The following is a 22811-nucleotide window of genomic DNA, read 5'->3' as shown; positions in this document are numbered from 1 at the left end:
TGAATCAATGGCAGGGAGAGGAAATAAGTTATAGAAAAAAAGGACATTCAGGAGACAATGAAACAATCAAATTCAACGTGGGCCCTTCATTGGGGGATCCTTTATTAGAACTTTGAGACAATGAGAAAAATTTAATTATGAACTGGATATAAGATGGTGTTAAGAAATTGTGGCCAGGTGCGGTGGCTCACGACTATAATCCCAGCACTTTGGGAGGCTAAGGCAGGTGGATCACCTAAAGTCATGAGTTCAAGACCAGCCTGGCCAATATGGCAAAAACCCCAATTCTACTAAAAATAATTTTTTTAAAAAATTAGCCAGGTATGGTTTTGCGTGCCTATAATGCCAGCTACTCAGGAGGCTGAGGCAGGAGAATCGCTCGAACCTGGGAAGTGGAGGTTGCAGTGAGCTGAGATCGCACCACTGCACTCCAGCCTGGGTGACAGGGGGAGACTCCACCTCAAAAAAAAAAAAAAAGAAGGAGGGAAGGAAGGAAGGGAGGGAGGAAGGGAGCGAGCGAAAGAAAGGAGGGAGGGAGGGGGAGGAAGGAAGAAGAAAAAGAAAGAAAGAAAGAAAGAAAGAAAGAAAGAAAGAAAGAAAGAAAGAAAGAAAGAAAGAAAGAAAGAAAGAAAGAAAGAAAGAGAAAGAAAGAAAGAAAGAAAGAAAGAAAGAAAGAAAGAAAGAAAGAAAGAAAGAAAGAAAGAAAGAAAGAAAGAAAGAAAGAAAGGAAAGAGAGAGAGAAGGAAGGAAGGAAGGAGAAAGAGAGAAAGAGAGAGAGGGAGAGAGAAAGAGAGAAAGAGAAAGAAGAAAAGAAAAGAAAAGAAATGGTTAATTCATTAGGTATAATAATGGCATGGTGGTTAGAGTTAAAAATATCTTTTGCAGTTACGGATATACTGAAGTATTTCTAGCTAAAATAACATGACGTCTCACATTTGCTTTAAAATACTCCAACACCACCCCTTCCTCCCCCAAAATAAAGAGGGACAGAGAAACAATGCTGGCCAAATGTTGCTAATTGTGGAAGCTGGATGATGGATTCCTAGGTTTCACAATACCTTTCCCTCCTTTCATGTGTGCTTGAAAATTTCCAAAATATTATAACAGCGTGAGAATGAAAATTAGAGTTTAAAAATGCAAAATAATACACTGTTGTTGTGTTGTTATTGTTATTTTTTGCAACCAGGTGCCTCTGAGGAATGGGATAGGATTTGGGGAACAGTGGTGCTGGCAAGATTTTCATAGTCTTCATTTATTCAGTGAATATTTACTGAGTCCTGCAATGCATGAGACACTGTGTAGACACTTTAGGGGAATGAACAGAACAGATCAAAGTCCCTGTCCTCATGGAGCTCACATTCCCATCAGGTGAAAGAGACAACAAACCATAGATATAGTAAGCCAGTTATGAGTTAGAAGTCGGTAAGTGCTGTGAGGAAATAAGTGGGTTAAGAGGGACCAGGAATGGAGCCAGAGCTGTAGTTTTAAATAGCAAGTGCACGGAAGAGCTCATTGAAAAAGATGACCTTGGAACAGAGACTTGAAGGAGGTGAAAGACATTATAAACCCCTTTGAATTATTGCTTTTTAATTATGTTCATGGATTACTTTGCTAAAAATAATTGAAAAAGATTCCTTTAAAAATAAAATAGTTCAGGCCAGATGTGGTGGCTCATGCCTGTAATGCTAACACTTTGAGAGGCTGAGGCAAGAGAATTGCTTGAGGTCAAGAGTTCAAGACCAACCTGGCCAACCATAGTAAGACCCCATCCCTATTTTAAAAAAAAAAAACAGATTAAAAAATAACAATTAAAAAAATAAAATATTTTGCCTGGCCATGGTGGCTCACACCTGTAATCCTAGCACTTTGGGAGACTGAGGTGGGTGGATCACTTGAGGCCAGAAGTTTGAGACCAGCCAGGCCAGTGTGATGAAATCCCATTTCCACAAAAAATACAAAAATTAGCTGGGCATGGTGGCACATGTCTGTAGTCGTAGCTACTTGGGAGGCTGAGGTGGGAGGATTGCTTGAGCCCAGGAGGCAGAGGCTGCAGTGAGCCAAGATGGTGCCACTGCCTTCCAGCCTGGGTGATAGAGCAAGACAATGTCTCGAGAAAACAAAAAACCCACACACACAGTTGGGCTGGGCATGGTGGCTCATACCTGTAATCCCAGCCCTTTGGGAGGCCGAGGTGGGTACATCACCTGAGGTCAGGAGTTTGAGACCAGCCTAGCCAACATGGCGAAATCTTGTCTCTACTAAAAATACAAAAAATTAGCTGGGCGTGGTGGCATACACCTCTAATCTAAGCTATTTGGGAGGCTGAGGCAGGAGAATCGTTTGAACCTGGGAGGCGAAGGTTGCAGTGAGCCGAGATCGTGCCACAGCACTCCAGCCTGGGCAACAGAGTAAGACTCTGTCTCAAAAAAAAAAAAAAAATTTTTTTTTTCGCCCCACCATGTCTCCTTCTCTGCCTACCAAAATCTTCCTTTCTTTTTCAAGCCAACCATGAGTGATCCTGCCTTCATGAGGTCTTTTTCATCCACAGCCAGAATTAACCACTTTCTTTGTGGTTTTTGTACGTTGCCAGTATCTCTAACATGTACTTCATTCTCCTATGTAGGACAGCTCTTCATAGCTTTACTAAGCATTTTACTTTTCATTATTTTATTTACACTTCACAATGATATTGAGTGTTTTTTTGTTTGTTTGTTTGTTTGTTTTGTGACGGAGTCTCGCTCTGTCGCCCAGGCTGGAGTGCAGTGGTGCCATCTCGGCTCACTGCAAGCTCCGCCTCCCAGGTTCCCGCCATTCTCCTGCCTCAGCTTCCCGAGTAGCTGGGACTACAGATGCCCACCAACACGCTCAGCTAATTTTTTTGTATTTTTAGTAGAGACGGGGGTTTCACCGCGTTAGCCAGGATAGTCTCCATCTCCTGACCTCGGGATCCGCCCACCTCGGCCTCCCAAAGTGCTCGGATTACAGGCGTGAGCCACCACGCCCGGCAGAGTGGTTTTTATTTAATATCATTGTTATTCCCACTTGACAGATGAGAAAACTAAGTCTCTGAAAGAGGAAGTGACCTGTACCCAGACACAGAAAAAGCACCTGAATTCTAGGCCACATCCTCTGAATCAAACATTATTATTTCTCTCTGCCTCACTACCTCTTTATCTTTAGTTGTTTCCAAGAGTCTTGTTTTAATGTTAAAATTAGATTTGAGTCAAAGTACTATCTGCATACGATATTAATTTCGGTAGTTGAGAAGATCTTAGAAGGAAAAGCAAGTCTCCCACCTAATCAATCCGCAGTCACATTTCGCAGAGACAATATTCTTTTCATAATTTCTATTTTTAGTTCTTCCGGCGGTTGTCTGTGTAACTCTAGAGAATATGCTTACACCTTTACATATTGATTTTTATCACCCTTAGATATTATCTGCTGACTTCCTCCTGTGAAGGGGGAGGACTTACCTCATTTGCATTGCCTTAATGTCTTAGGTTAGGTTTCCTGGGAAACTGACTCTCAGGCAGAGACTTACGTGTAGGAGGCACACAACTCTGGAGCAGTGAAGGCAGCAGAAGTGAGCTGCAGGAGGAGTTGACCTGCTGTGCAATTGACAACAGAAGCCTCAGCCCAACCAGCGGGAGCTTAGAGCTCCCTTCAGGGTTGTCTACGCTGAACCCCACCATCAGTGGGTCATTGGATGCAGGCTGTGGGACATAAGCTTAGAAAGCCAACTCTCTTTGGCTGAGGACAATTCTAGAAGAACTTAAGGTAGGTTGTCAAGCAGCCAGTACTTCTGGCAACTGGAGAATGAACATCATGGTCCTAAAGTGAGCATCTGAGCAGAGCACCATGGCATGCATCACTGTACACCCTCTATGTCACTGGAACCCACCTGCTTTTATAGTAAGTTCACCTTATTAGAGATTAGCTCCCCTGGATTTCTGGTTTGTTCCTTCATTAGGAGAACTTTACAATAATGTCAGGGGGCCATGTTACAGTCTTTCCCTCTGCAGCTGCTCTCAAAGTCACATCTGAAACGCTCCATTTCCCTCCTCCACTACCAATTCTAGATTCCCCTCACCCTCAGCTAGCACCTCTGCTGCTCCAGATGGCTTAACTGGTGGATGACTCCATTCCCCATCCCTGGTAAATCTTAGCTCCTTGTCACCCAAACCTGTTTCAAGACTGATTATAGGATAATATAGGTTGGCTACATTGTTGACTTACCATCACAACTGGGCAGGGGAGAAAGAAGAGATGTTCCTATGGATCAGCGAGTGTCAAACATATTCTTCTCTGTCCCACCATGAAGGAGAAATCTCAACTTCTCCTGATTACCAGGATCCATTATTCCTGCTGAAATGTGGTTCCTGTCCCTACTCTTCCCTCTTTTATAACCCACTTGTAAATGAAGGTGCCTGTGAGACAGCTCTATTCTACTGTTCCCCAGCACTGCAAATTCAACATCTTCAAAACTGAACTGACATTTTTTTCTCTTCCTTAAGCTGCTTTTCCTTCTTCATCCATCCAGCACCTCTGCTGGAAACCTGGTTCATCTTTGGGTCCTCCAACTCCCTCACCCTCTATAGCTACCTTATAGCTCTGTAAAGTCTCCCTCGTGAATGGCTTTTAAATCAGCCTCACTCTCCTTCCCCACAGTTGCTGCCCTTGTCCGGGCACCCATACTTTATCACACGGACTATTACAAACACTTTCTTTCTCCAGTCTTGCTCGTACTCCTCCCACCAGCACCTCTGAGGTATGAAAATAAGGAGAAACAAAGAGACCTGGAACTGGAAATGTCTCTATCTAGAGGGACATTTAAAATCAAGAGAGTTGGCTGGGGATGGTAGCTGACGCTTGTAACCCCCGCACTTTGGGAGGCTAAGATGGGTGGATCACTTGACATCAGGAGTTTGAGACCAGCCCAACCAACATGGCACAACCCTGTCTCTACCAAAAATACACAAATTAGCCGAGCATGGTGGCACACACCTGTAGTCCTAGCTACTCAGGAGGCTGAGGCAGGAAAATTGTTTGAACCCAGGAGATGGAGGTTGCAGTGAGCCAAAATCGTGCCATGGCACTCCAGCCTGGGCGACAGAGTGAGACTCTGTCTCAATAAATAAATAAATAAATAAATAAATAAATAAATAAATAAATAAAATAAAATCAAGAGAGTGAGATGTGCTCCAAAAGGGACTTAAAAAAGAGATAAGGGCCTCTGTAGAGGCCATTAAAGAAAAAAAAAAAAAAGCTCTTTTGTTATTTACCTTCATGAATATAAATATGCTCATGCTGCAACATTTTTTATCATCATTTTTCCACGTTAGAAAGTATATATTGATTTCCTACTATTTGGAAAATGAGGATTTAGCTTTCTTCCTGTGTTCCCCACCCCAATATACACTTGCTTTCCCCTGTCCTCCAACATAGTTATGTTACAGATGTACTAAATCAATATTCAGAGATTGCTTCTTTTCATTTGATAAATACTCCTTTGATCTGCTTTGAAATTTTGAGTTAAGACATAAAATAACCCCCTTTGTCCTTTTAATCATTACAGGCAGGCTCCCGTAGGTGTTGCATTTTGAGAAACATTAGTAGAGCTTCTTCTCTGCCTATTTTAAAAATAGAAAAATCTATTTTAAATAAATCAACAATTATGTCAGCGCTCATTGTATCCAAGGCAACGTCATGGAAACAAAGATGTCTAGTGCAGAATTCCTACCCTCAAAACACCAACATGTAGATGGTAAAATCATCCAAATACATGGAAAACAGGAACAAGTCTATACAAGTGCTGTCTGACAGATCCCAAGAGTCAGAGGAAGAAGTCCCATGCATGGAGTGGCGCGGGACAGTGTTACAGAGGAAGGGAACAGAGTTGAAGGATTTGATAAGCTGCAAAGGAAGACAGGGCAAAAGGCAAAGAGGAAGAGGAAGAGTGGTCCAGGCAGAAGAGAATCCTAGAGTACTCTAGGCACAATTGGCAAAGGCAGGAAGGGAGGAAACACTGTTTCATTTTGTTTTGTTTTGAGATGGAGTCTCACGCTGTCGCCCAGGCTGGAGTGCAGTGGCGCAATCTTGACTCACTCCAAACTCCACCTCCTGGGTTCAAGCAATTCTCCTGCCTCAGCCTCCTGAGTAGCTGGGACTTCAGGCATGTGCCACCATGCCCAGCTAATTTTTGCATTTTTTAGTAGAGATGGGGGTTCACAATATTGGCCAGGCAGGTTGCGAACTCCTGACCTCAAGTGATCTGCCTGCCTCAGCCTCCCAAAGCTCTGGGATTACACGTGTGAGCCACCGTGCCTGGCTGAGCAAACTTTTTAATAGTTAAAAAGTCCTTAATTCAGTGGGAAAAAATGCTGAATTATTAGGTGACTTGATGAACATTTTAAAGAAATATTAGGTTGGTGCAAAAGTAGTTGCTGTTTTGTTTTGGGACTGCATCTCACTCTGTTGCCCAGGCTGGAGTGCAGTGGTGCAGTCACAGCTCACTGCAGCCTTGACCACTGGGGCTTAGGCAATCCTCTCACCTCAGCCTCCTGAGTAGCTGGGACTACAGGCATGCAACACCATGGCCAACTAACTTTTAAATTTGTTTTGTAGAGACAAGGTCTCACTATGTTGCCCAGGCTGATCTCAAACTCCTCAATCTTCCTGCCTCAACCTCCCAAAGTGCTGGGATTACAAGAGTGAGCTACTGCACCAGCCATAAAATACAGTTTCTATGTTGGAAAATAGTAATAAACTTAATAACCAGGAGATATACATATCTGAACTTCTGGCCTCAAGCAATCTCCTCTCCTGTCTTGGCCTCACAAAGTGCTAGAATCACAGGCACGAGCCACTACACCTAGCCAACATTTTTAATATCAAAAATAAATAGTTAACAAATTAGCACACTGATTCAACTAGTCATTGTTATTCAAGGTTCATTCACCGCTTAGTGTATCAGCTCTAAATTCTAATAATTAAGCTAAATTCTGGGAAGTAAAATTATAAATAAGAGCTAGTCCTTTACTGTAAGGAGCTAATAATCCAATGATAGAACAAAGTTTCTCAACTCCATTTCCAGAGCAGCTCTAGTTTTCGCAAGAAATATCTGAAACTTATTAGCATAGAAGTCCTGTTATTGCACTTTATTGATCTTTCTTACTGTCTTATCTTTCTTACTTTCTTATCTATTAGTCTTATCTAACAATCTTTCAGCTGTCTGTTGAACATGCAATGGTGGGCTGTGGGGCTTCAGAATAATACAGATAGAATAGAATGCTTTATGGTGACCAATAAGAACGTGTGTGGTCAAAACACAACTTTGTCCTTGTCTTCACTGTACTCTTTCTGATGTACTAAGTGGGAATAACCTTTCCCCGATCTGAAACGAAAACTCTGGCAGACTCTACAACTTTTCAGCTCAGTCTTAATTAATAGGCCAATCTATGGTCACTTTAAGCCACAGTTTCAATTCAATAATTAGAACATCCAGTCCAAGATGTTGAACAGAATTCTGAACTTGATTTAGAGGCGATTCTTCCTGCGCAGCTTGGCCCTGGGGCAGACTGGAAGCCTGCCATGAGAAAGGAGGTGTGGCTGGCTTCTCTCCCTCCACCTCCACCCCAGGCTCAGTTTGCCAGTCAGTCTCTGACCCCTCTGAGGAGATGCAGATGGCAGAGTAAGAGGGTTTGTGCTCGCAGGCCCTGGCAGACGCCTGAGGTTGACTCTCTGGTGAATAACTTATAGGCTTTTCTGAGACCCCCTGTGGGGTCCCTTCCATTGCAGCAGGAGAGACAGTGGCCTGTGACCCATTCCACAGTAATCCAGTTTGCCTCCCACTTCTTGAAGCTGAGGTGTCTCCACTCCTTTAAGTAGTTCTGTTGGACATGATCTGATATGACCTCATGCTGCTTTCTCTCTCTGGGCCTCTTCGGAAGCACGGGGAAGACACGTATACTTTGCCCTAATGCTCTCCAGAATACAGGCTGGTTCTAACCTAGCAGCACTCTTTTGGCTCCACCAGAAGAGCTGCTAATCCCTCCTCTTCTCACCTTTCCAGAGAGGAGTTAGTCGCCAGTCCACGAGGACTCCCAGCTGCAGGGGCCACATATTAAACTGTCCAAAGAGTCTACTGGAAGTACTCCTTACTTGGTGAGGTAGGATCTGTGTCACAGCACAGCCTTCTCCAAAGACCTCCTCTTCCAAAAAGTTCTCCCGTCTTTGCACAATCTAACCACTTTTCTTCCCCTACCACTTTTTATATCCTTAATATGTGTGAGAGTCTTGGAAAAATTTCCTTTGTAAATTTCACATTCGGGAATCTGTCTCTAGTATCTTACATCTATTTTTTCTTAGTATATTGGTTGAAACTTCAGTTTCAATGTCCTGCTAACTATCCATCCATCTGTCCATCCATTTATCCACTTATTCACCCATCCGTATGTCTTGAGCAATACTTTTACAGAAAAGTTGGGGGCGATAATGAAGAAGGAGATAATAGCAGAAAGAGGTGCATTGAAAAATGAAATTAGGTGGCTCACACCTGTAATCCCAGTACTTTGGGAGGCCAAGTGGGGCAGATTCATTGAGCCCAGGAGTTTGAGACTAGTCTGGGCAACATGGTGAAACCCCGTCTCTACAAAAAACATGAAAAAATTAGCCAGGCATGGTGGCACATGCCTATAATCCTAGCTACTCAGGAGGTTGAGGAGGGAGGGTCACTTGATCCTGGGGAAATCAAGGCTGCAGTGAGCCATGATGGTGCCACTGTAATCCAGCCTGAGTGACAAAGTGAAATCCTATCTCAAAAAAAAAAGAAAAGAAAAAAAGTGAATGAAACTAGCAGGTTAATGCCAAGAAGATTAGAAACATTTTAGCATCCGAAAATGACAAATGTACACTTCAATTTCTAAAACAGGTATTTGTCTTGACATGTGTACAGCTGTGTTTTCCTAATGCAAACTTTCCCATGGATTAATATTATATTTTCAAATGCTTTGTTTTCATTGATGATTTCCATTCATGTTACATTGGTTCCTTAAACTCTAATTGGGCTATACTTACCCATACCTTATACACAATAGTGTGTGCAAAGGCTGTTTCTGAGAAAGTAATTGCTCATAGACTGTCAGAATTTAGTAGAAAACATTAATCTATAATTATTTAAAAATAGCTCTACTAGTTGCCTGTAGATCTGGGTGTCCTGTGGCATAATGTTTTATAAGTATCCTGGTAAGTTTGGAAAATCCTATGCTAAACCATTTACCCAGGCTTCCTTTTTGTGGGACTTCCCAGAATTATAAATAAACAAATGTGCTTTGAATCTGAAGAAGATAATATAAGATGCAGTGTCTCCAAACATTTGACCACAAAAATCCTTCTGTTTAAATGGGAATAAGAATTTAGGAAACCCTGGCTTCCTCTAAGAACCTGTAGCAGTCTACACACACACACACACACACACACACACACACACACACAATTTGTCTTTCCCATTGGAAACTCCTAGGATGCTAGTTCCTGCTCCTTGATGTAGCAAGTTGCTCTTTGAAATGAGGGAAACAGACCTGGTACTCAGACCAAAGTGATAATAAATGATGCAGCAAAACGTAGGAAAGAGAAATATATTAATAACCAAATACCTTATATTCTTTGGAGAATACTTTATGCTTTACTACCCACTTCCCACACCCACTTGTGAGACTCCTGAGCCAAGAGAACAGCCACCTTTGGCTCTCCCTCTCCTACCTGAAGTCCTCCCCATAGCTTACTCTCCCCTGCCTGCCCTCACTGTCTAGGTTTTAGAGGAACAAGGCCTGAACTAATCAATACCTGACCACATGTCTAGTGCAGAGGTCTTTATGAGTGTTAGCCTTCCAGTTCTGCAGAAAATGTAAAAGTGACTCTGCCAGACCCACTGGCTCGCACCTATAATCCCAGCACTTTGGGAGGCTGAGGCAGGTGGATCACCTGAGGTCAAGAGTTTGAGACCAGCCTGGCCAACATGGTGGAACCCTGTCTGTACTAAAAGTATAAAAATTAGCCAGGCCTGGTGGTGCACGCCTGTAATACCAGCTAGTCTGGAGGCTGGGGCAGGAAAATCGCTTGAATCTGGAGGGTGGAGGTTGCAGTGAGCCGAGATTGTGCCACTGCACTCTAGCCTGGGCAACAGAGCGAGACTCTGTCTCAAAAAAATAAATAAATAAAAAGTGACTCAAAGAAACTTTTAGCGTCACCAGAGGTCAGATGCTATATATAGTCTTTATGTATATATACATATTTTTTCCCAACATTTTATTTTGAAAAACTTCAAGCCTTCAAAAAAGTTGAAAGAATGACACAATCAACACCCATATGTTCTTCACCGAGTTCAAATAATTTTAACTTTTGCCACATTTGCCTCTCTCCCCCCACCTCTCTCTCTCTCTCTCTCTCTCTCTCTCATGTCTATCTCTTTTTCCATACACACTAAGTCCTCACTTAAAGTTGTCAATAAGTTCTTGGAAACATCAACTTTCAGAGAAACAACTTAAAACAAAACCAATTTTACCATAGGCTGATTGATATAAACTAGAGTTAAGTTTCTTCAGCATTTTTCTTGTCACAAAAACATCACCAAACTTCTAAAGCCCAAAACACTTCTAGTATTAGACATTGAGATAAATGTGAGCTATATACACATTTAAGAAAGGTTAATTTTTAAAAAGGAAGATGAATAAAAACTAATAAGATAATGATTTGCCCCCTTATTCCAGTTTAATGTCACAGGTGGCCAGAGTCCATCCTGGCAGCTCGGGGCATAAGGTGAGAACCAGCCCCAGACAGTCTGCAGTCCCGTGGCAGAGCGCACTCTCAGACTCCCATAGGCACCCACCCACTCACACTGCCAGCATGTGGACACGCCAGTGAACCAAATGTGCACAGCCTTGGAACGTGGGAGGAAACTATAGCACCTGGAGAAAAACCCTGCAGACATGAGGAGAACATGAAACTCTACACAGACAGTGGCCCTGGCCAGGAATATATTTCCAGGTATGATTTTTTTTCTCATCAATGTTACAGCAAATTCACATTGAACAAAACGACAATGAACAAAAAGACTAGTTTGAGGACATGCTGTGTTACTTTTTTGAAAGTAAGTTGAAGACATAGAAAATTCCACCCAGAAACATTCCCCATGCCTCACCTAAAACTAAGAACATTCACCTACATTATCACAATACCATCATCACATCTAAGAAAAAAATAACCTAATTTCAATATTATCATCTACTATACAGTCCATATTTAAATTTTCCCAATGAGGGATTCCCTGAGCACCAGATCTTTTCTTGCTCAGGCTGGACACAGGTGGCAGGAAGAGGGCAGTGCAAGGCAAGTTACTGACTATGACAAAGCCCCGGGAAGCCGGGTCCCATTTTGCTGACTCTTTACAGCATTACTTTCCTAATAAATAATACTGTTACTTGTTAAGAGTAATCAAACGTCTGGCTTCAGTGGTTGTGAATGTGATTTGTACTTCCAGCAAACCCATCAGAAGAAATCAAATCCGAGTTATTTATCAGTAAGAAATAAACTGAGGCTGAGCACAGTGGCTCATGCCTGTAATCCCTGCACTTTGGGAGGCAGAGGCAGGTGGATCTCTTGAGGTCAGGAGTTCGAGACCAACCTGGCCAACATGGTGAAACCCTGTCTCTATTAAAAATACAAAAATTAGCTGGCTGTGGTGGTGCATTCCTGTAGTCCCAGCTACTCAGGAGAATAGCTTGAATCTGGGAGACGAAGAATAACTTGAACCTGGGAGACGGAGGTTGCAGTGAACCAAGATGGCGCCACCGCACTCCAGCCTGGATGACAGAGCGAGGCTCCATCTCAGAAAAGAGAGAAAGAAAGAAAAAAAGAAATAAACTGAACACTAAAATTTGCATTTAATCCCTGAACTGACATTCCCTAAATGGATACCTTCTCCAGGCTTTGAAGAATTCTGACATATAAACCATTATTGTATTTTTGGAGTAGTAGAACCTTATTTATCAGGTCACCTTTCATCTCCACCTAAGCCCACGTAAGGAGCTGAGCCCTTAGAGATGGAAGAAACGTTTTACTCTGGGAAAAAAATAAAATGGAAATTATACTTTTAAAAAATCATTGTTGTTTTAGATTTGGGGATATTTGGGACATTTCTCATCTTTTCAAAATTTATAGTTTAGTGTGATTTCTTGTTCTGTTTAAATATTCACTTTTGTACCTAATTTTACATTTGTAATCTTGTATTCTCTTTCTAAAGAAAGCGCTCAAAACTGTACAAGCATCAGGCTACTCCACACTGAAACCAGGATCTGGCCTGGGTCAGGTTTCAAGGTCAATTTTATGGGATTTGGTCAGTTTTATGTAGAATTTGGTTTGGGTTTTAAAGATGTTAATGCCCCAGGGTCTGGGGGATGTGCCCAGATTGTGCCTTTGGGGGTGATGGGGGGACAGTAATTATCAGCAGGACTCTGGAGCTTCATGTCAGCTTCCTGACAGCAGGCCAGACTCTCCTGAGATGTTTGTGTAGACAGTCATTCTCCATTACATGTGTTGGTTCTTTTAATCCTCGTGGGTTCACTATTTCTCTTGAAAGTAGCAATCCACTGGGTTTTCTCGCAGTCGAACATTTTGGGTCAGCTGTGGGAACTAAAGTCTTTACGGCTCACAGATAAAATGTCATTGAACAAAGAAGACTGGTGTGCTGCCATCAGAGCTTCAACTAGAATGGGAAATAAAGATAATGTGCCAGCTTCACATGGCCTGCCATTGCTGTGGTCTCTATCTGGAAAGCTAATATCCGTATTGATTAGCCCTCAAGAGAGACATCATCTACAAACTGACCCCTGGCAGGTGGCAGCAGACTAACATTTGTGCTCGCTTCAATAACAGATCCAGTTTCTGGGAACCCACATGGGCAGCTGTTGCCATGACAACACATCATGCAAGTCACCAGTTTCCTCTGTAATTTTCTTGAGAAGATAGTGACAATTTTTTTTTTTTTTCTTTGAGACAGAGTCTCACTCTGTGGCCCAGGCTGGAGTGCAGTGCCATGATCTTGGCTCACTACAACCTCTGCCTCCCAGTTCAAGCAATTCTCCTGCCTCAGTCTCCCAAATAGCTGGGATTACAGGTGCATGCCACCATGCCCAGCTAATTTTTGTATTTTTAGTAGAGACGGGCTTTCACCATGTTGCCAGGCTGGTCTCAAACTCCTGACCTCAGGTGATCCACCGCCTCAGCCTCCCAAAGTGTTGGGATTATAGGCGTGAGCCACTGCACCTGGCCGTGACCACTTCTCAGTCCTACCTAGGAACTTGAGTTTTGCCTACAAGACCATTAATGTCAGCCCAAAACTCACATACAGTAGGTCTGTCAGTACTAGGAAATGTTGCATAGATTTAGGTTGCAAACTATACAAAATAAGTTTAAAGACATGTGAAACCATGATAATGCAGAAATGGTTTAAAAATTGATTATTGGAGGAAAGTTATCTTATTTTAATAAGGAAGTACTTATACTATAAAAGAACTATAGGCTGGGCGCGGTGGCTCATGCCTGTAATCTCAACACTTTGGGAGACCCAGCTGGGGAGATCCCCTGAGGCCAGGAGTTCGAGACCAGCCTGGCCAACATGGTGAAACCTTGTCTCTACTAAAAACACAAAAATTAGCTGGGCGTGGTGGTATGTGCCTGTAATCCCAGCTATTCAGGAAGCTGAGCCAGGAGAACTGCTTGAACCCTGGAGGCGGAGGTTGCTGCAAGCCGAGATCACAGCACTGCACTCCAGCCTGGGTGACAGAGTGAGATTTTGTCTCCAAAAAAAAAAAAAAAAAAAAAACCTGTATATGTGTACAAATTATGTTTCCTGACATAAATGAGAAATAATGAAAACTGATTGATATTTTAAAATTCAGCTGCATCATTAGAGATCCTTAATGTCCTATTCCTGCTCCTAATTACTGTGATATGCCTGTCAGATCAGGGTTAGGATTCAGGGAGAGCGGCTCCAGGCTGGGGCAGGACAGGGGGTTTATAAATCTCTTCTGGTACTGTACATGGAGCAAGCTGAGACTTGAAAAACACTTGTGCCTTAGGCGTTAGAATTATGACTGCCCTCTGAAGAAGCCCATATGAACTTCCTGGAAGGTGACAGACGTGTGGCCTAATCATCCCTGTTACCTCAGCTCAGCTGATAGCCAGACAACCTCCAGTCATGATGGTGAGGCCATCCTGTGGCCAGTCAACCCTCCAGGTGGCCACACATGGGTGAGTGGAATCAGCTGAAGAACTGGAGAACCACCCACCTGACCACATCATCAGACATGTAAAAACAAAAGCAGATACCTAATGAAAACAAAAAGTCTGTCTCATCAGGTATATAGAGTCATGCATCGCTTAACATCGGAAATAGGCTTAACATTGGAAATGTGTCACTAGGCAATTTCATCATTGGGCAAGCATTACGGAGTGTGCTTATACAAACCTAGATGGTATAGCCTACTACACACCTGGGCTATAAGGTATAGCTGATTGTTTCTGGGCTACAAACTCTTACAGCATGTGACCATACTGAATACTGTAGGCAATTGCGACCCAGTAGTATTTGTGGATCTAAATATATCTAAACATAGAGAAGGTGCAATAAAAATACAATATTATAATCTTATGGGACTGCCGTTTTCTATGCAGGCCATCCTATTAGAGGTGCACTGTGGATGGAAATGTCATATGCACTGCAGGACTGTACTTGATAATACTGCCTTTATTATTATAAATACACTGTGCTTTTTCTCTTTTTTGATGGGGATATTTTGAGATGAGTTTTTCAGAATTCCAGTACTCATGGAGCACAAACTATAGCAGTATTATAAACAGAACTGAGGGGGGCCACATGTAGGCAGACTCCTCGAATACTGATCTTAATGAGGATAGAACAGAATTCATTGTCTGCCACTATATAAAGAATATTGAGGACAACTGGTAACTAAATATGATGAACTCAAAGAGTATTTGAGGTTATTTTTGCTCAAGAAAATTTGAAATGTCTTGAAATCATATAAGAGGTTTTCTCAAATTTGACAGATCTGTACAAAATGCTGCAAAACCAAAAGAAGGTTTTTTTAAGCTATAGAAACAAAACAGCCAGGCATGGTGGCTAACCCCTATAATCCTAGCACTTTGGGGGCTCAAGGTGAGAAGATCACTGTAGCTGGGGAGCTTGAGACCAGCCTGGGCAACATAGTGAGACCTCGTCTCTACTAAAAGGGGGAAAAAAAGGGGGCCGGGCACAGTGGCTCATGCCTGTAATCCCAGCACTTTGGGAGGCCGAGGTGTGAGGATCACCTGAGGTCAGGAGTTCAAGACCAGCCTGACCAACATGGTGAAACTCCATCTCTACTAAAAATACAAAAATTAGCCGGGCATGGTGGCGTGCACCTGTAGTCCCAGCTACTCGGGAGGCTGAGGTGGAGAATCACTTGAACCTGGGAGGTGGAGATTGCAGTGAGCTGAGATCATGCCACTGCACTACAGCCTGGGCAACAAGAACGAAACTCCATCTCAAAAAAAGGAAAAGGAAAAAAAAGAAAAAAAACAAAACAAATTTTGATCAACTACAGAAGAGAAAACATTGGATTATTTCTATAATAAGATTACAGGATATCTGTAACGCTAATACAAAAGCAGTGTCTCATGAAGAGGACATCAAAGAAACTGCATCCCAAAAAGCAGGAGAAAAAATACCACAGAGATGTGTCAGGCAGATAATAAAACAATAAAAATACTGTTTTTAGGGTCCTTGCTTCCAAGATGACAAAGAAAAGAAGAAACAATGGTGGTGCCTAAAAGGGTCACGGCCATGTGCAGCCTACAGATAAGGCTATTAGATTCATCATTCAAAACACAGCAGAAGCTGCAGCTGTTGGGGACATTTCTGAAGAGTGTCTTTGATGCCTATGTGCTTCCCTAGCTGTATATGAAGCTGTGTTACTGTGTGAGTTGTGCCATTCACAGCAAGGTAGTCAGGAATCGATCTCATGAAGCCCATGAGGACTGAACACTCCCACCTTGATTTAGACCTGCAGGTGCTGCCTCATTACCTCCACCAAAGCTCATGTAAGGAGCTGAGTCCTTAGAGACTGAAGAAACATTATTCTCTGGGAAAAAAGAAATTGTGAAGTATACTTTAAAATATTATTGTTGTTTTAGATTTGGGGATATTTAGGATATTTGACACCTTTTCAAAATTTGTAATTTGGTATGATTTCTTCTTCTGTTTACATGTTCACTTCTGTACTTAATTTTGCATTTGTAATCTTATGTTATTTTTCTTAAAGAGAACTCTCAAAATTGTGTAAGCATCAAGCTACCCCAAACCTAAATCTGCATCTGCCCCTGGTCAGGTTTCAATGTCGGTTTTATGGAAATCACTTGATATGGACTCAAAAATGTCATCAATGATTTCCTTTCTTTCCATCCCTCTGAAATCTGTGATGTCAGCATCACCCTAATGCTGCTTTTTTGACAGTGGCAATGGAGCTGACTTCCTCCACAGAACAGTAGGAGTTCCAGGCTTCCACCTGTACTCTGTGCCATCCAGAAGGAAAGGGACAGCTGGTTTCTCATTGTTGTCTCAGAAGAACTAGAAAGTTCAAACAGAAGCTCCCGTCACTAATGTGATTCCTAAATCAGCCACACTCCCCTTCCTGAGCGCTGATTGGCTGAGGTTTGATTACCTGAAGAACTTAATGGTAGCAGTGTGGATGGAATTACTAGAATGGGGTTAACCGTCTCCCCAAGTGTCCTGGCTGGTACACAGTAAAGGTGAAAAGAGTGCTTGGAAGACAACCACAATGTCCAGTGGAGGGAAGACATGAGCACACCTTAGATATGCTATGGACTAAATTCTACATCAAGTATCAGTCATCTAGGAGACGAAGATAAACAAGAAATCAACACCTCCCAGCTCCTCCTCATTGAGACAGTCTCTTTTTAAGACACTGTTTTGGTTTGAGATATTTGATTCTAATACTACTACAAAATGAATTTAGAAACTACAATATATCTCACTTTTAAAGTCTCTACTCATTTGGCAAACAAACAATATATGCCTACTGCATACTCTTCATGGCATGGGCTCCAAAATGAAATTTTTGACATCATGAGTTAAAAAGCTTATTGAGGCTGGCGTGGTGGCTTATGCCTGTAGTCCCAGCATTTTGGGAGGCTGAGGAGGGCGGATCACTTGAGGTCAGGAGTTCCAACCTGGCCAACATGGTGAAACTCCACCTTTACTAAAAAGAGAAAAACTAGCTGGGTGTGATGGCGCACGCCTCTAATCCCAGCTACTGTGGAGGCTGAGGCAGGAGAATCGCTTGAACCCGAGAGTCGGAGGTTACAGTGAGCCAAAATTGCGCCACTGCACTCCAGCCTAGGTGACAGAGTGAGACTCCATCTCAAAAAAAGAAAAGAAAAGAAAAGAAAAGCTTATTGAGACGTCTTAAGTGAAGAATTAAAATAATAAAATGTTTAAATAACTGAAATAAATATTTGTTCAAGATGATAATAGAGGAGATGATGCAAGATGGTACAAGAATAGCTTCCAATGAGTAGTACAGATAATAATAATAGCTACAGGAGTTGTCTTCCATATATATGTGTGTGTGTGTGTGTGTGTGTGTGTGGTTTCCATATATGTATATATGGAAGCTATTACGTTGGGTTTTTTAAGGAAGATATCACTTCTTACTGGGACAGTAGATGGCTGTCCTAGCATTGGCCTCAAGTGTATACATGAAATTTCACTTTCAAATTTGTTATCAGTTACTTCCAATCTGAGTAACAGATAGGAAGCAGACACAAGTATGCACTTTGACTTGCAGTGTTACTCTCAGTATTCAGTTATTTTGTTGTTCAGCACACTTCCCTGTGTCAGAGATGAGACAGAAAGTGCAATCATTGGCCAGGCACAGTGGCTCACTCCTATAATCCCAGCACTTTAGGAGGCCGAGGCGGGTGGATCATTTGAGGTCAGGAGTTTGAAACCAGCCTGGCCAACATGGTGAAACCCCATCTGTACTAAAAATACAAAAATTAGCTGGGCGTGGTGGTAAGCACCTGTAACCCCAGCTAGTCGGGAGGCCTGGGAGGCCGAGGTTGCAGTGAGCTGAGACTGTGCCATTACACTCCAGCCTGGGTGACAGATCTTTCAATCTCAGAAAAAAAAAAGAAGAAGAAAGAAAGAAAGAGAGAAAGAGAGAGAAAGAAAGAAATAAAAGAAAAGAAAAGAAAGAAAAGAGAAGTGCAATCATTACTGCTTCAGTAGACTGAGGGGGTTTGCTCAGAACATAGTCCTAGTCTAGCATTTCATAACTCTTTCTCTTAGTTGCTAAAGGTGAAGTGGTTCAATGGAAAGAGCACTAGTCCAGGACACAGAAGACTTGGTTCTACTTCCAGCTCTACTACTAATTTACATGACACCTTAGGAAAGTCACAGCCTTTCTGAGACTTAGTTTGCTGGGAACATAAGCCAAACTCACATACAGATTATTCCCCTATTCTGTACTTTCTAGCCTCCTTGAAGGGCTGCTTCCGTTGCAGAACTATTTTGCTGGACACTCTAATGGTCAGTCTATCCTCACAAGCCACTTCTCTGCCTGGTTACCACTTCCTCTTCTCAGAAGTCCCCTTTCCTTGTACTGGCTGTCTTGCCCTTGTTGATAATTTTCTGCCCACCTCCAGCAGCCATGCTGCAATATTGCATGCACTGATAATTTTTTAACCTTCATCTCTAGCTCTGAGTTAGCATTTAGATTCATTTATTGCACAAATATTTATAAGTCCCTATATATGCCAGGCACAGAGTTAGAAAAAAATGTTAAACAACAACAACAAAAAATTTGCTCTTTTAAAGCAAACAATGGATAGATGCACCAAGGAGCTTATAGTGGTAGAGGGGAGTCACAAACAAAGGTCTTTTGCTCCAACTATGAGAACTTAGGCAAGTTGTTTGAATTCTTAGGTCAGCTTAGATGAGTCTAGGACTTCTTCCATTTCCAGAAATCTCTAATTCTGCTTCAACCTTGTTCTATTTTGTGAAAATGTATCTTAAATTTCAACAACAACAACAAAAAACCAAGATAGACAATCTAAATTCATTAAATAGTAACTCAAAGTGAGGGTAGGTTTTATTAGCTCTGTATACAAAGAAAAACACATTATTGAAAACCTGATTTATATGTGTGTGTTTAGTAAAATTCAATACGGTTTAGTTTCCAAATAACAGTTATTTAGAAGATCCTGAAAACCCGATTCAGGGTTACAGTCAAATAGAAATAATTTATAAAAATAGTTAAGGCTCACAGAGGTGAAATTACTAAGACAACTTTCAGGACTCAGTATAGGCAGCTGCTAAGTGTTATCTTTTTCACACACTATGCAAGCTGTATTTGACCACTCCTAAGGGGCCCTGGTCTAGCCATCACCTCCACTCCAGGCCAAGCCAAATGGCTGCTGTACCTTCTCTCTCTCTGCCTCCCTGATCCGTCTCCAGGACAATGAGTTCTTCAAAATTCCTTCTCCAAAACACTCTGGCCTTTTTTTCTCTTGGTTCTGAAAAATTCATCTTCTAAATGAGATTCTCTATAAAAATCTATTAAACTTCTAGACTAGTTACTATCTTTATATTCAACATTTTAAAATGCCTATTTTGATGTTTTCAGTACATTACGGTCTGGGTAGATTATTTAGTTAGGGACTGGGCCACTGGAGACCTAGCTCCCAGTCCTTTCTCTGCCATTAACTAGCAGTGTGATCTTCCATGAGCTTCTCAATCTCTTTAAGCCACCACTCTGCAAAGTACAAAATAAGGAAATCAGACCAGATATACTATTTTTAAATTGCTAATTGTGCAAGTAATGCATGCAATATATTCTCCATATAAATTTTAAATACAATGCAGATAAGTTTGAAGTCTGCTTTGGACTTCCCCCACCATTTTCTCAAGCCCAGTACCTTTTCATCTCTCTGGTGTTATCAGTCTGGCATATCTTCTTCCAGAATACTTTCCTTACATTTACATAAGCTCCCCACCAGATTTAATATTTTACATATGAAAAACTAAGCAGTAATTATGCAAAGAAATGAGAATTCAACTTGTGTACAAATGCATCGTTTTCCATATGGGAACATTTTCATTTTTGGCCCTAATGAATGTTCTAAAAACAATGTTAAATCTAAAATCAAAACACTTTTTATAATGCAAAACTCAATATATCTGCTACAAAGAACTCACAAAATATAAATATTAATAAAAAAGAGAAACGTCAATATGAGTGACATTTTATAATCTTTAGTTATGTAAAAGGTTTACAAATAGGGAAACTTCTAGGGGTAAATATTGCATAATTTTATTATTAGAATTTTTTTTTTTTTTTTGAAATGGAGTCTTGTTTTGTCACCCAGGCTGGAGTGCAATGGTGCAATCTTGGCTCACTGCAACCTCGACCTCCCAGGTTCAAGTGATTCTCCTGTCTCAGCCTCCTGAGTAGCTGGAATTACAGGCATGCACCACCACTCCTGGCTAATTTTTGCATTTTTAGTAGAGATGGGGTTTCACCATATTGGCCAGGCTGGTCTTGAACTCCTGACCTCAGGTGATCCTCCTGCCTTGGCCTCTCAAAGTGCTGAGATTACAAGCATGAGCCACCATGCCCAGCCTTTTTTTTTTTTTTTTTTTTAAATTTTGAGACAGAATCTCACTTTGTTGCCCAGGGTGGGGTGCAGTGGTGCCATCTCTGCTCACTGCAACGTCACTTCCTGGGTTCAAGCGATTCTCATGCCTTAGCCTTCCAAGTAAGGATTATAGGCGTGCGCCACCATTCCCAGCTAATTTTTGTATTTTTAGTAGAAACGAGGTTTCACCATGTTGCCCAGGATGGTCTCGAACTCCTGAGCTCAAGTGATTCACCCTCCTAGGCCTTCCAAAGTGCTGGGATTTCAGGCATGAGCCACCGTTCCGGGCCTATTAGGAATAATTTTTATAACCTCCATTACTAACTCTATTAATAGCCTAAGTAGCCTATCAGGCACACACTGTCCGTTGAACTTTTATTATAAATAGCTACTATATCTAGAACTGCTTTTTAGGTGAATCAACAATGCCACTTCCTAAAGTTATCCAGTCATCAGGACCAATGAGAAAGTAGAAAGAATAGGCCATTATAATGATTGATTTTGTATGTCAACTTGGCTGGGCCACAGTGCCAAGATATGTGATCAAGCATCATTCTGGATATTACTGTGGGGGTATTTTGGGTGAGATTACGACTTAAATCAGTGGATTTTGAGTAAAGCAGATTGCCTTCCATAATGTGGGTGAACCTCATCCAGTCAGTTGAAGGCCTGACCTCCCCTGAGTAAGAGTAAATTCTGCAGCCTTTAGACTTCAAGTGCAACGTTGACTCATCCTTGCATCTCTAGCCTGCTGGCCTTCCCTGCAGATTTTGGACTTGTCAGTCTCCATAAGTGAGCCAATTCCTTAAAATGCATTTCTTTCTGTTGGTTCTCTTTCTCTGGAGAAACAGAATACATCCTGTTGGTTCTGTTTCTCTGGAGAATCCTGTCTAATACAGTTACACACACACACACACACACACACACACACACACACACAAATTCTGTTCTATTTATATATAATTAACATGCCATAAAATTCACCCACTTAAAATGTACAATTCAGTGATTTTTGTCATATTCACAGAGTTGTGCAACCATCACCACAATCAGTTTGTTTTTTTTATTTACTTATTTAAAATAAAGTAGAGATGAGATCTCATTGTATTGCCCAGATTGGTCTCAAACTCCTGGACTCATGTGATCCTCCCACCTTGGTATTTATTTATTTTTTAGAGATGGGGTCTCCCACTGTCACCCAGGCTGGAGTGTAGTGGCCCAATCATAGCTCATTGTAACCTTGAACTCCAGGGCTCAAGTGATCCTCCTGCCTCAGCCCACTAAGTAGCTAGGGTTACAGGTGCACACCACCAAGCCCAGCTAATTTTGAAAAATATTTTTTGTAGAAATGGGAGTCTCACTATGTTTCTCAGGCTGATATAAAACTCCTGGCCTTAAGCAATTTCCCCACCTCAGCCTCCCAAAGTGCTGGGATTACAGGTGTGAGTCACTGCACCTGGCCTTGTTTTCATTTCTTTTAGGTATATACCTAGGAGTGGAATTGCTGAGTCATATGGCAACTCTATGTTAAACTTTTTGAGGAACAGTCAGTCTGTTTCCAAAGAAGTTGCACTATTTTGCATTCCCACCAAAATTATATGCAAGTTCCAATTTCTGCACATCCATGCCAACACTTGTTATTTTCCATCATTTTTATTTTAGCCATTCTAGTAGGTATGAAATGGTATCTCTTTGTAGTTTTGATTATTATTTTTCTAACAATGAATGACATCAGACATCTTAAAAAATTTTTTTTTTCTACATCAAACATCTTTTCATGTGTTTATTGGCCATTTGTAAATCTTCTTCGAAGAAATCTTTGTTCAGACCTTTTGCCCATGTTTTAATCATTGTCTTTATTTCTGAGTTGTAATAGTTATTTACATATTCTAGATACAAGTTCCTTATCAGATATAAGGTTTGCAAAAACTTTCTCCCCTTCTATGAGTTGTCTTTTCACTTTCTTGATGGTGGTGTCTTTTGAAACACAAAAATTTACTTTTTTCTTTTGTTGTTTGTGTTTTTGGTGTCAAACCCAA

Source organism: Macaca nemestrina, chromosome 13 (assembly GCF_043159975.1).
Source record: "Macaca nemestrina isolate mMacNem1 chromosome 13, mMacNem.hap1, whole genome shotgun sequence".
In the NCBI taxonomy this organism is placed as follows: Eukaryota; Metazoa; Chordata; class Mammalia; order Primates; family Cercopithecidae; genus Macaca; species Macaca nemestrina.
The sequence above is the reverse complement of the archived record's forward strand: the minus strand, read 5'-3'. Positions refer to the sequence as shown.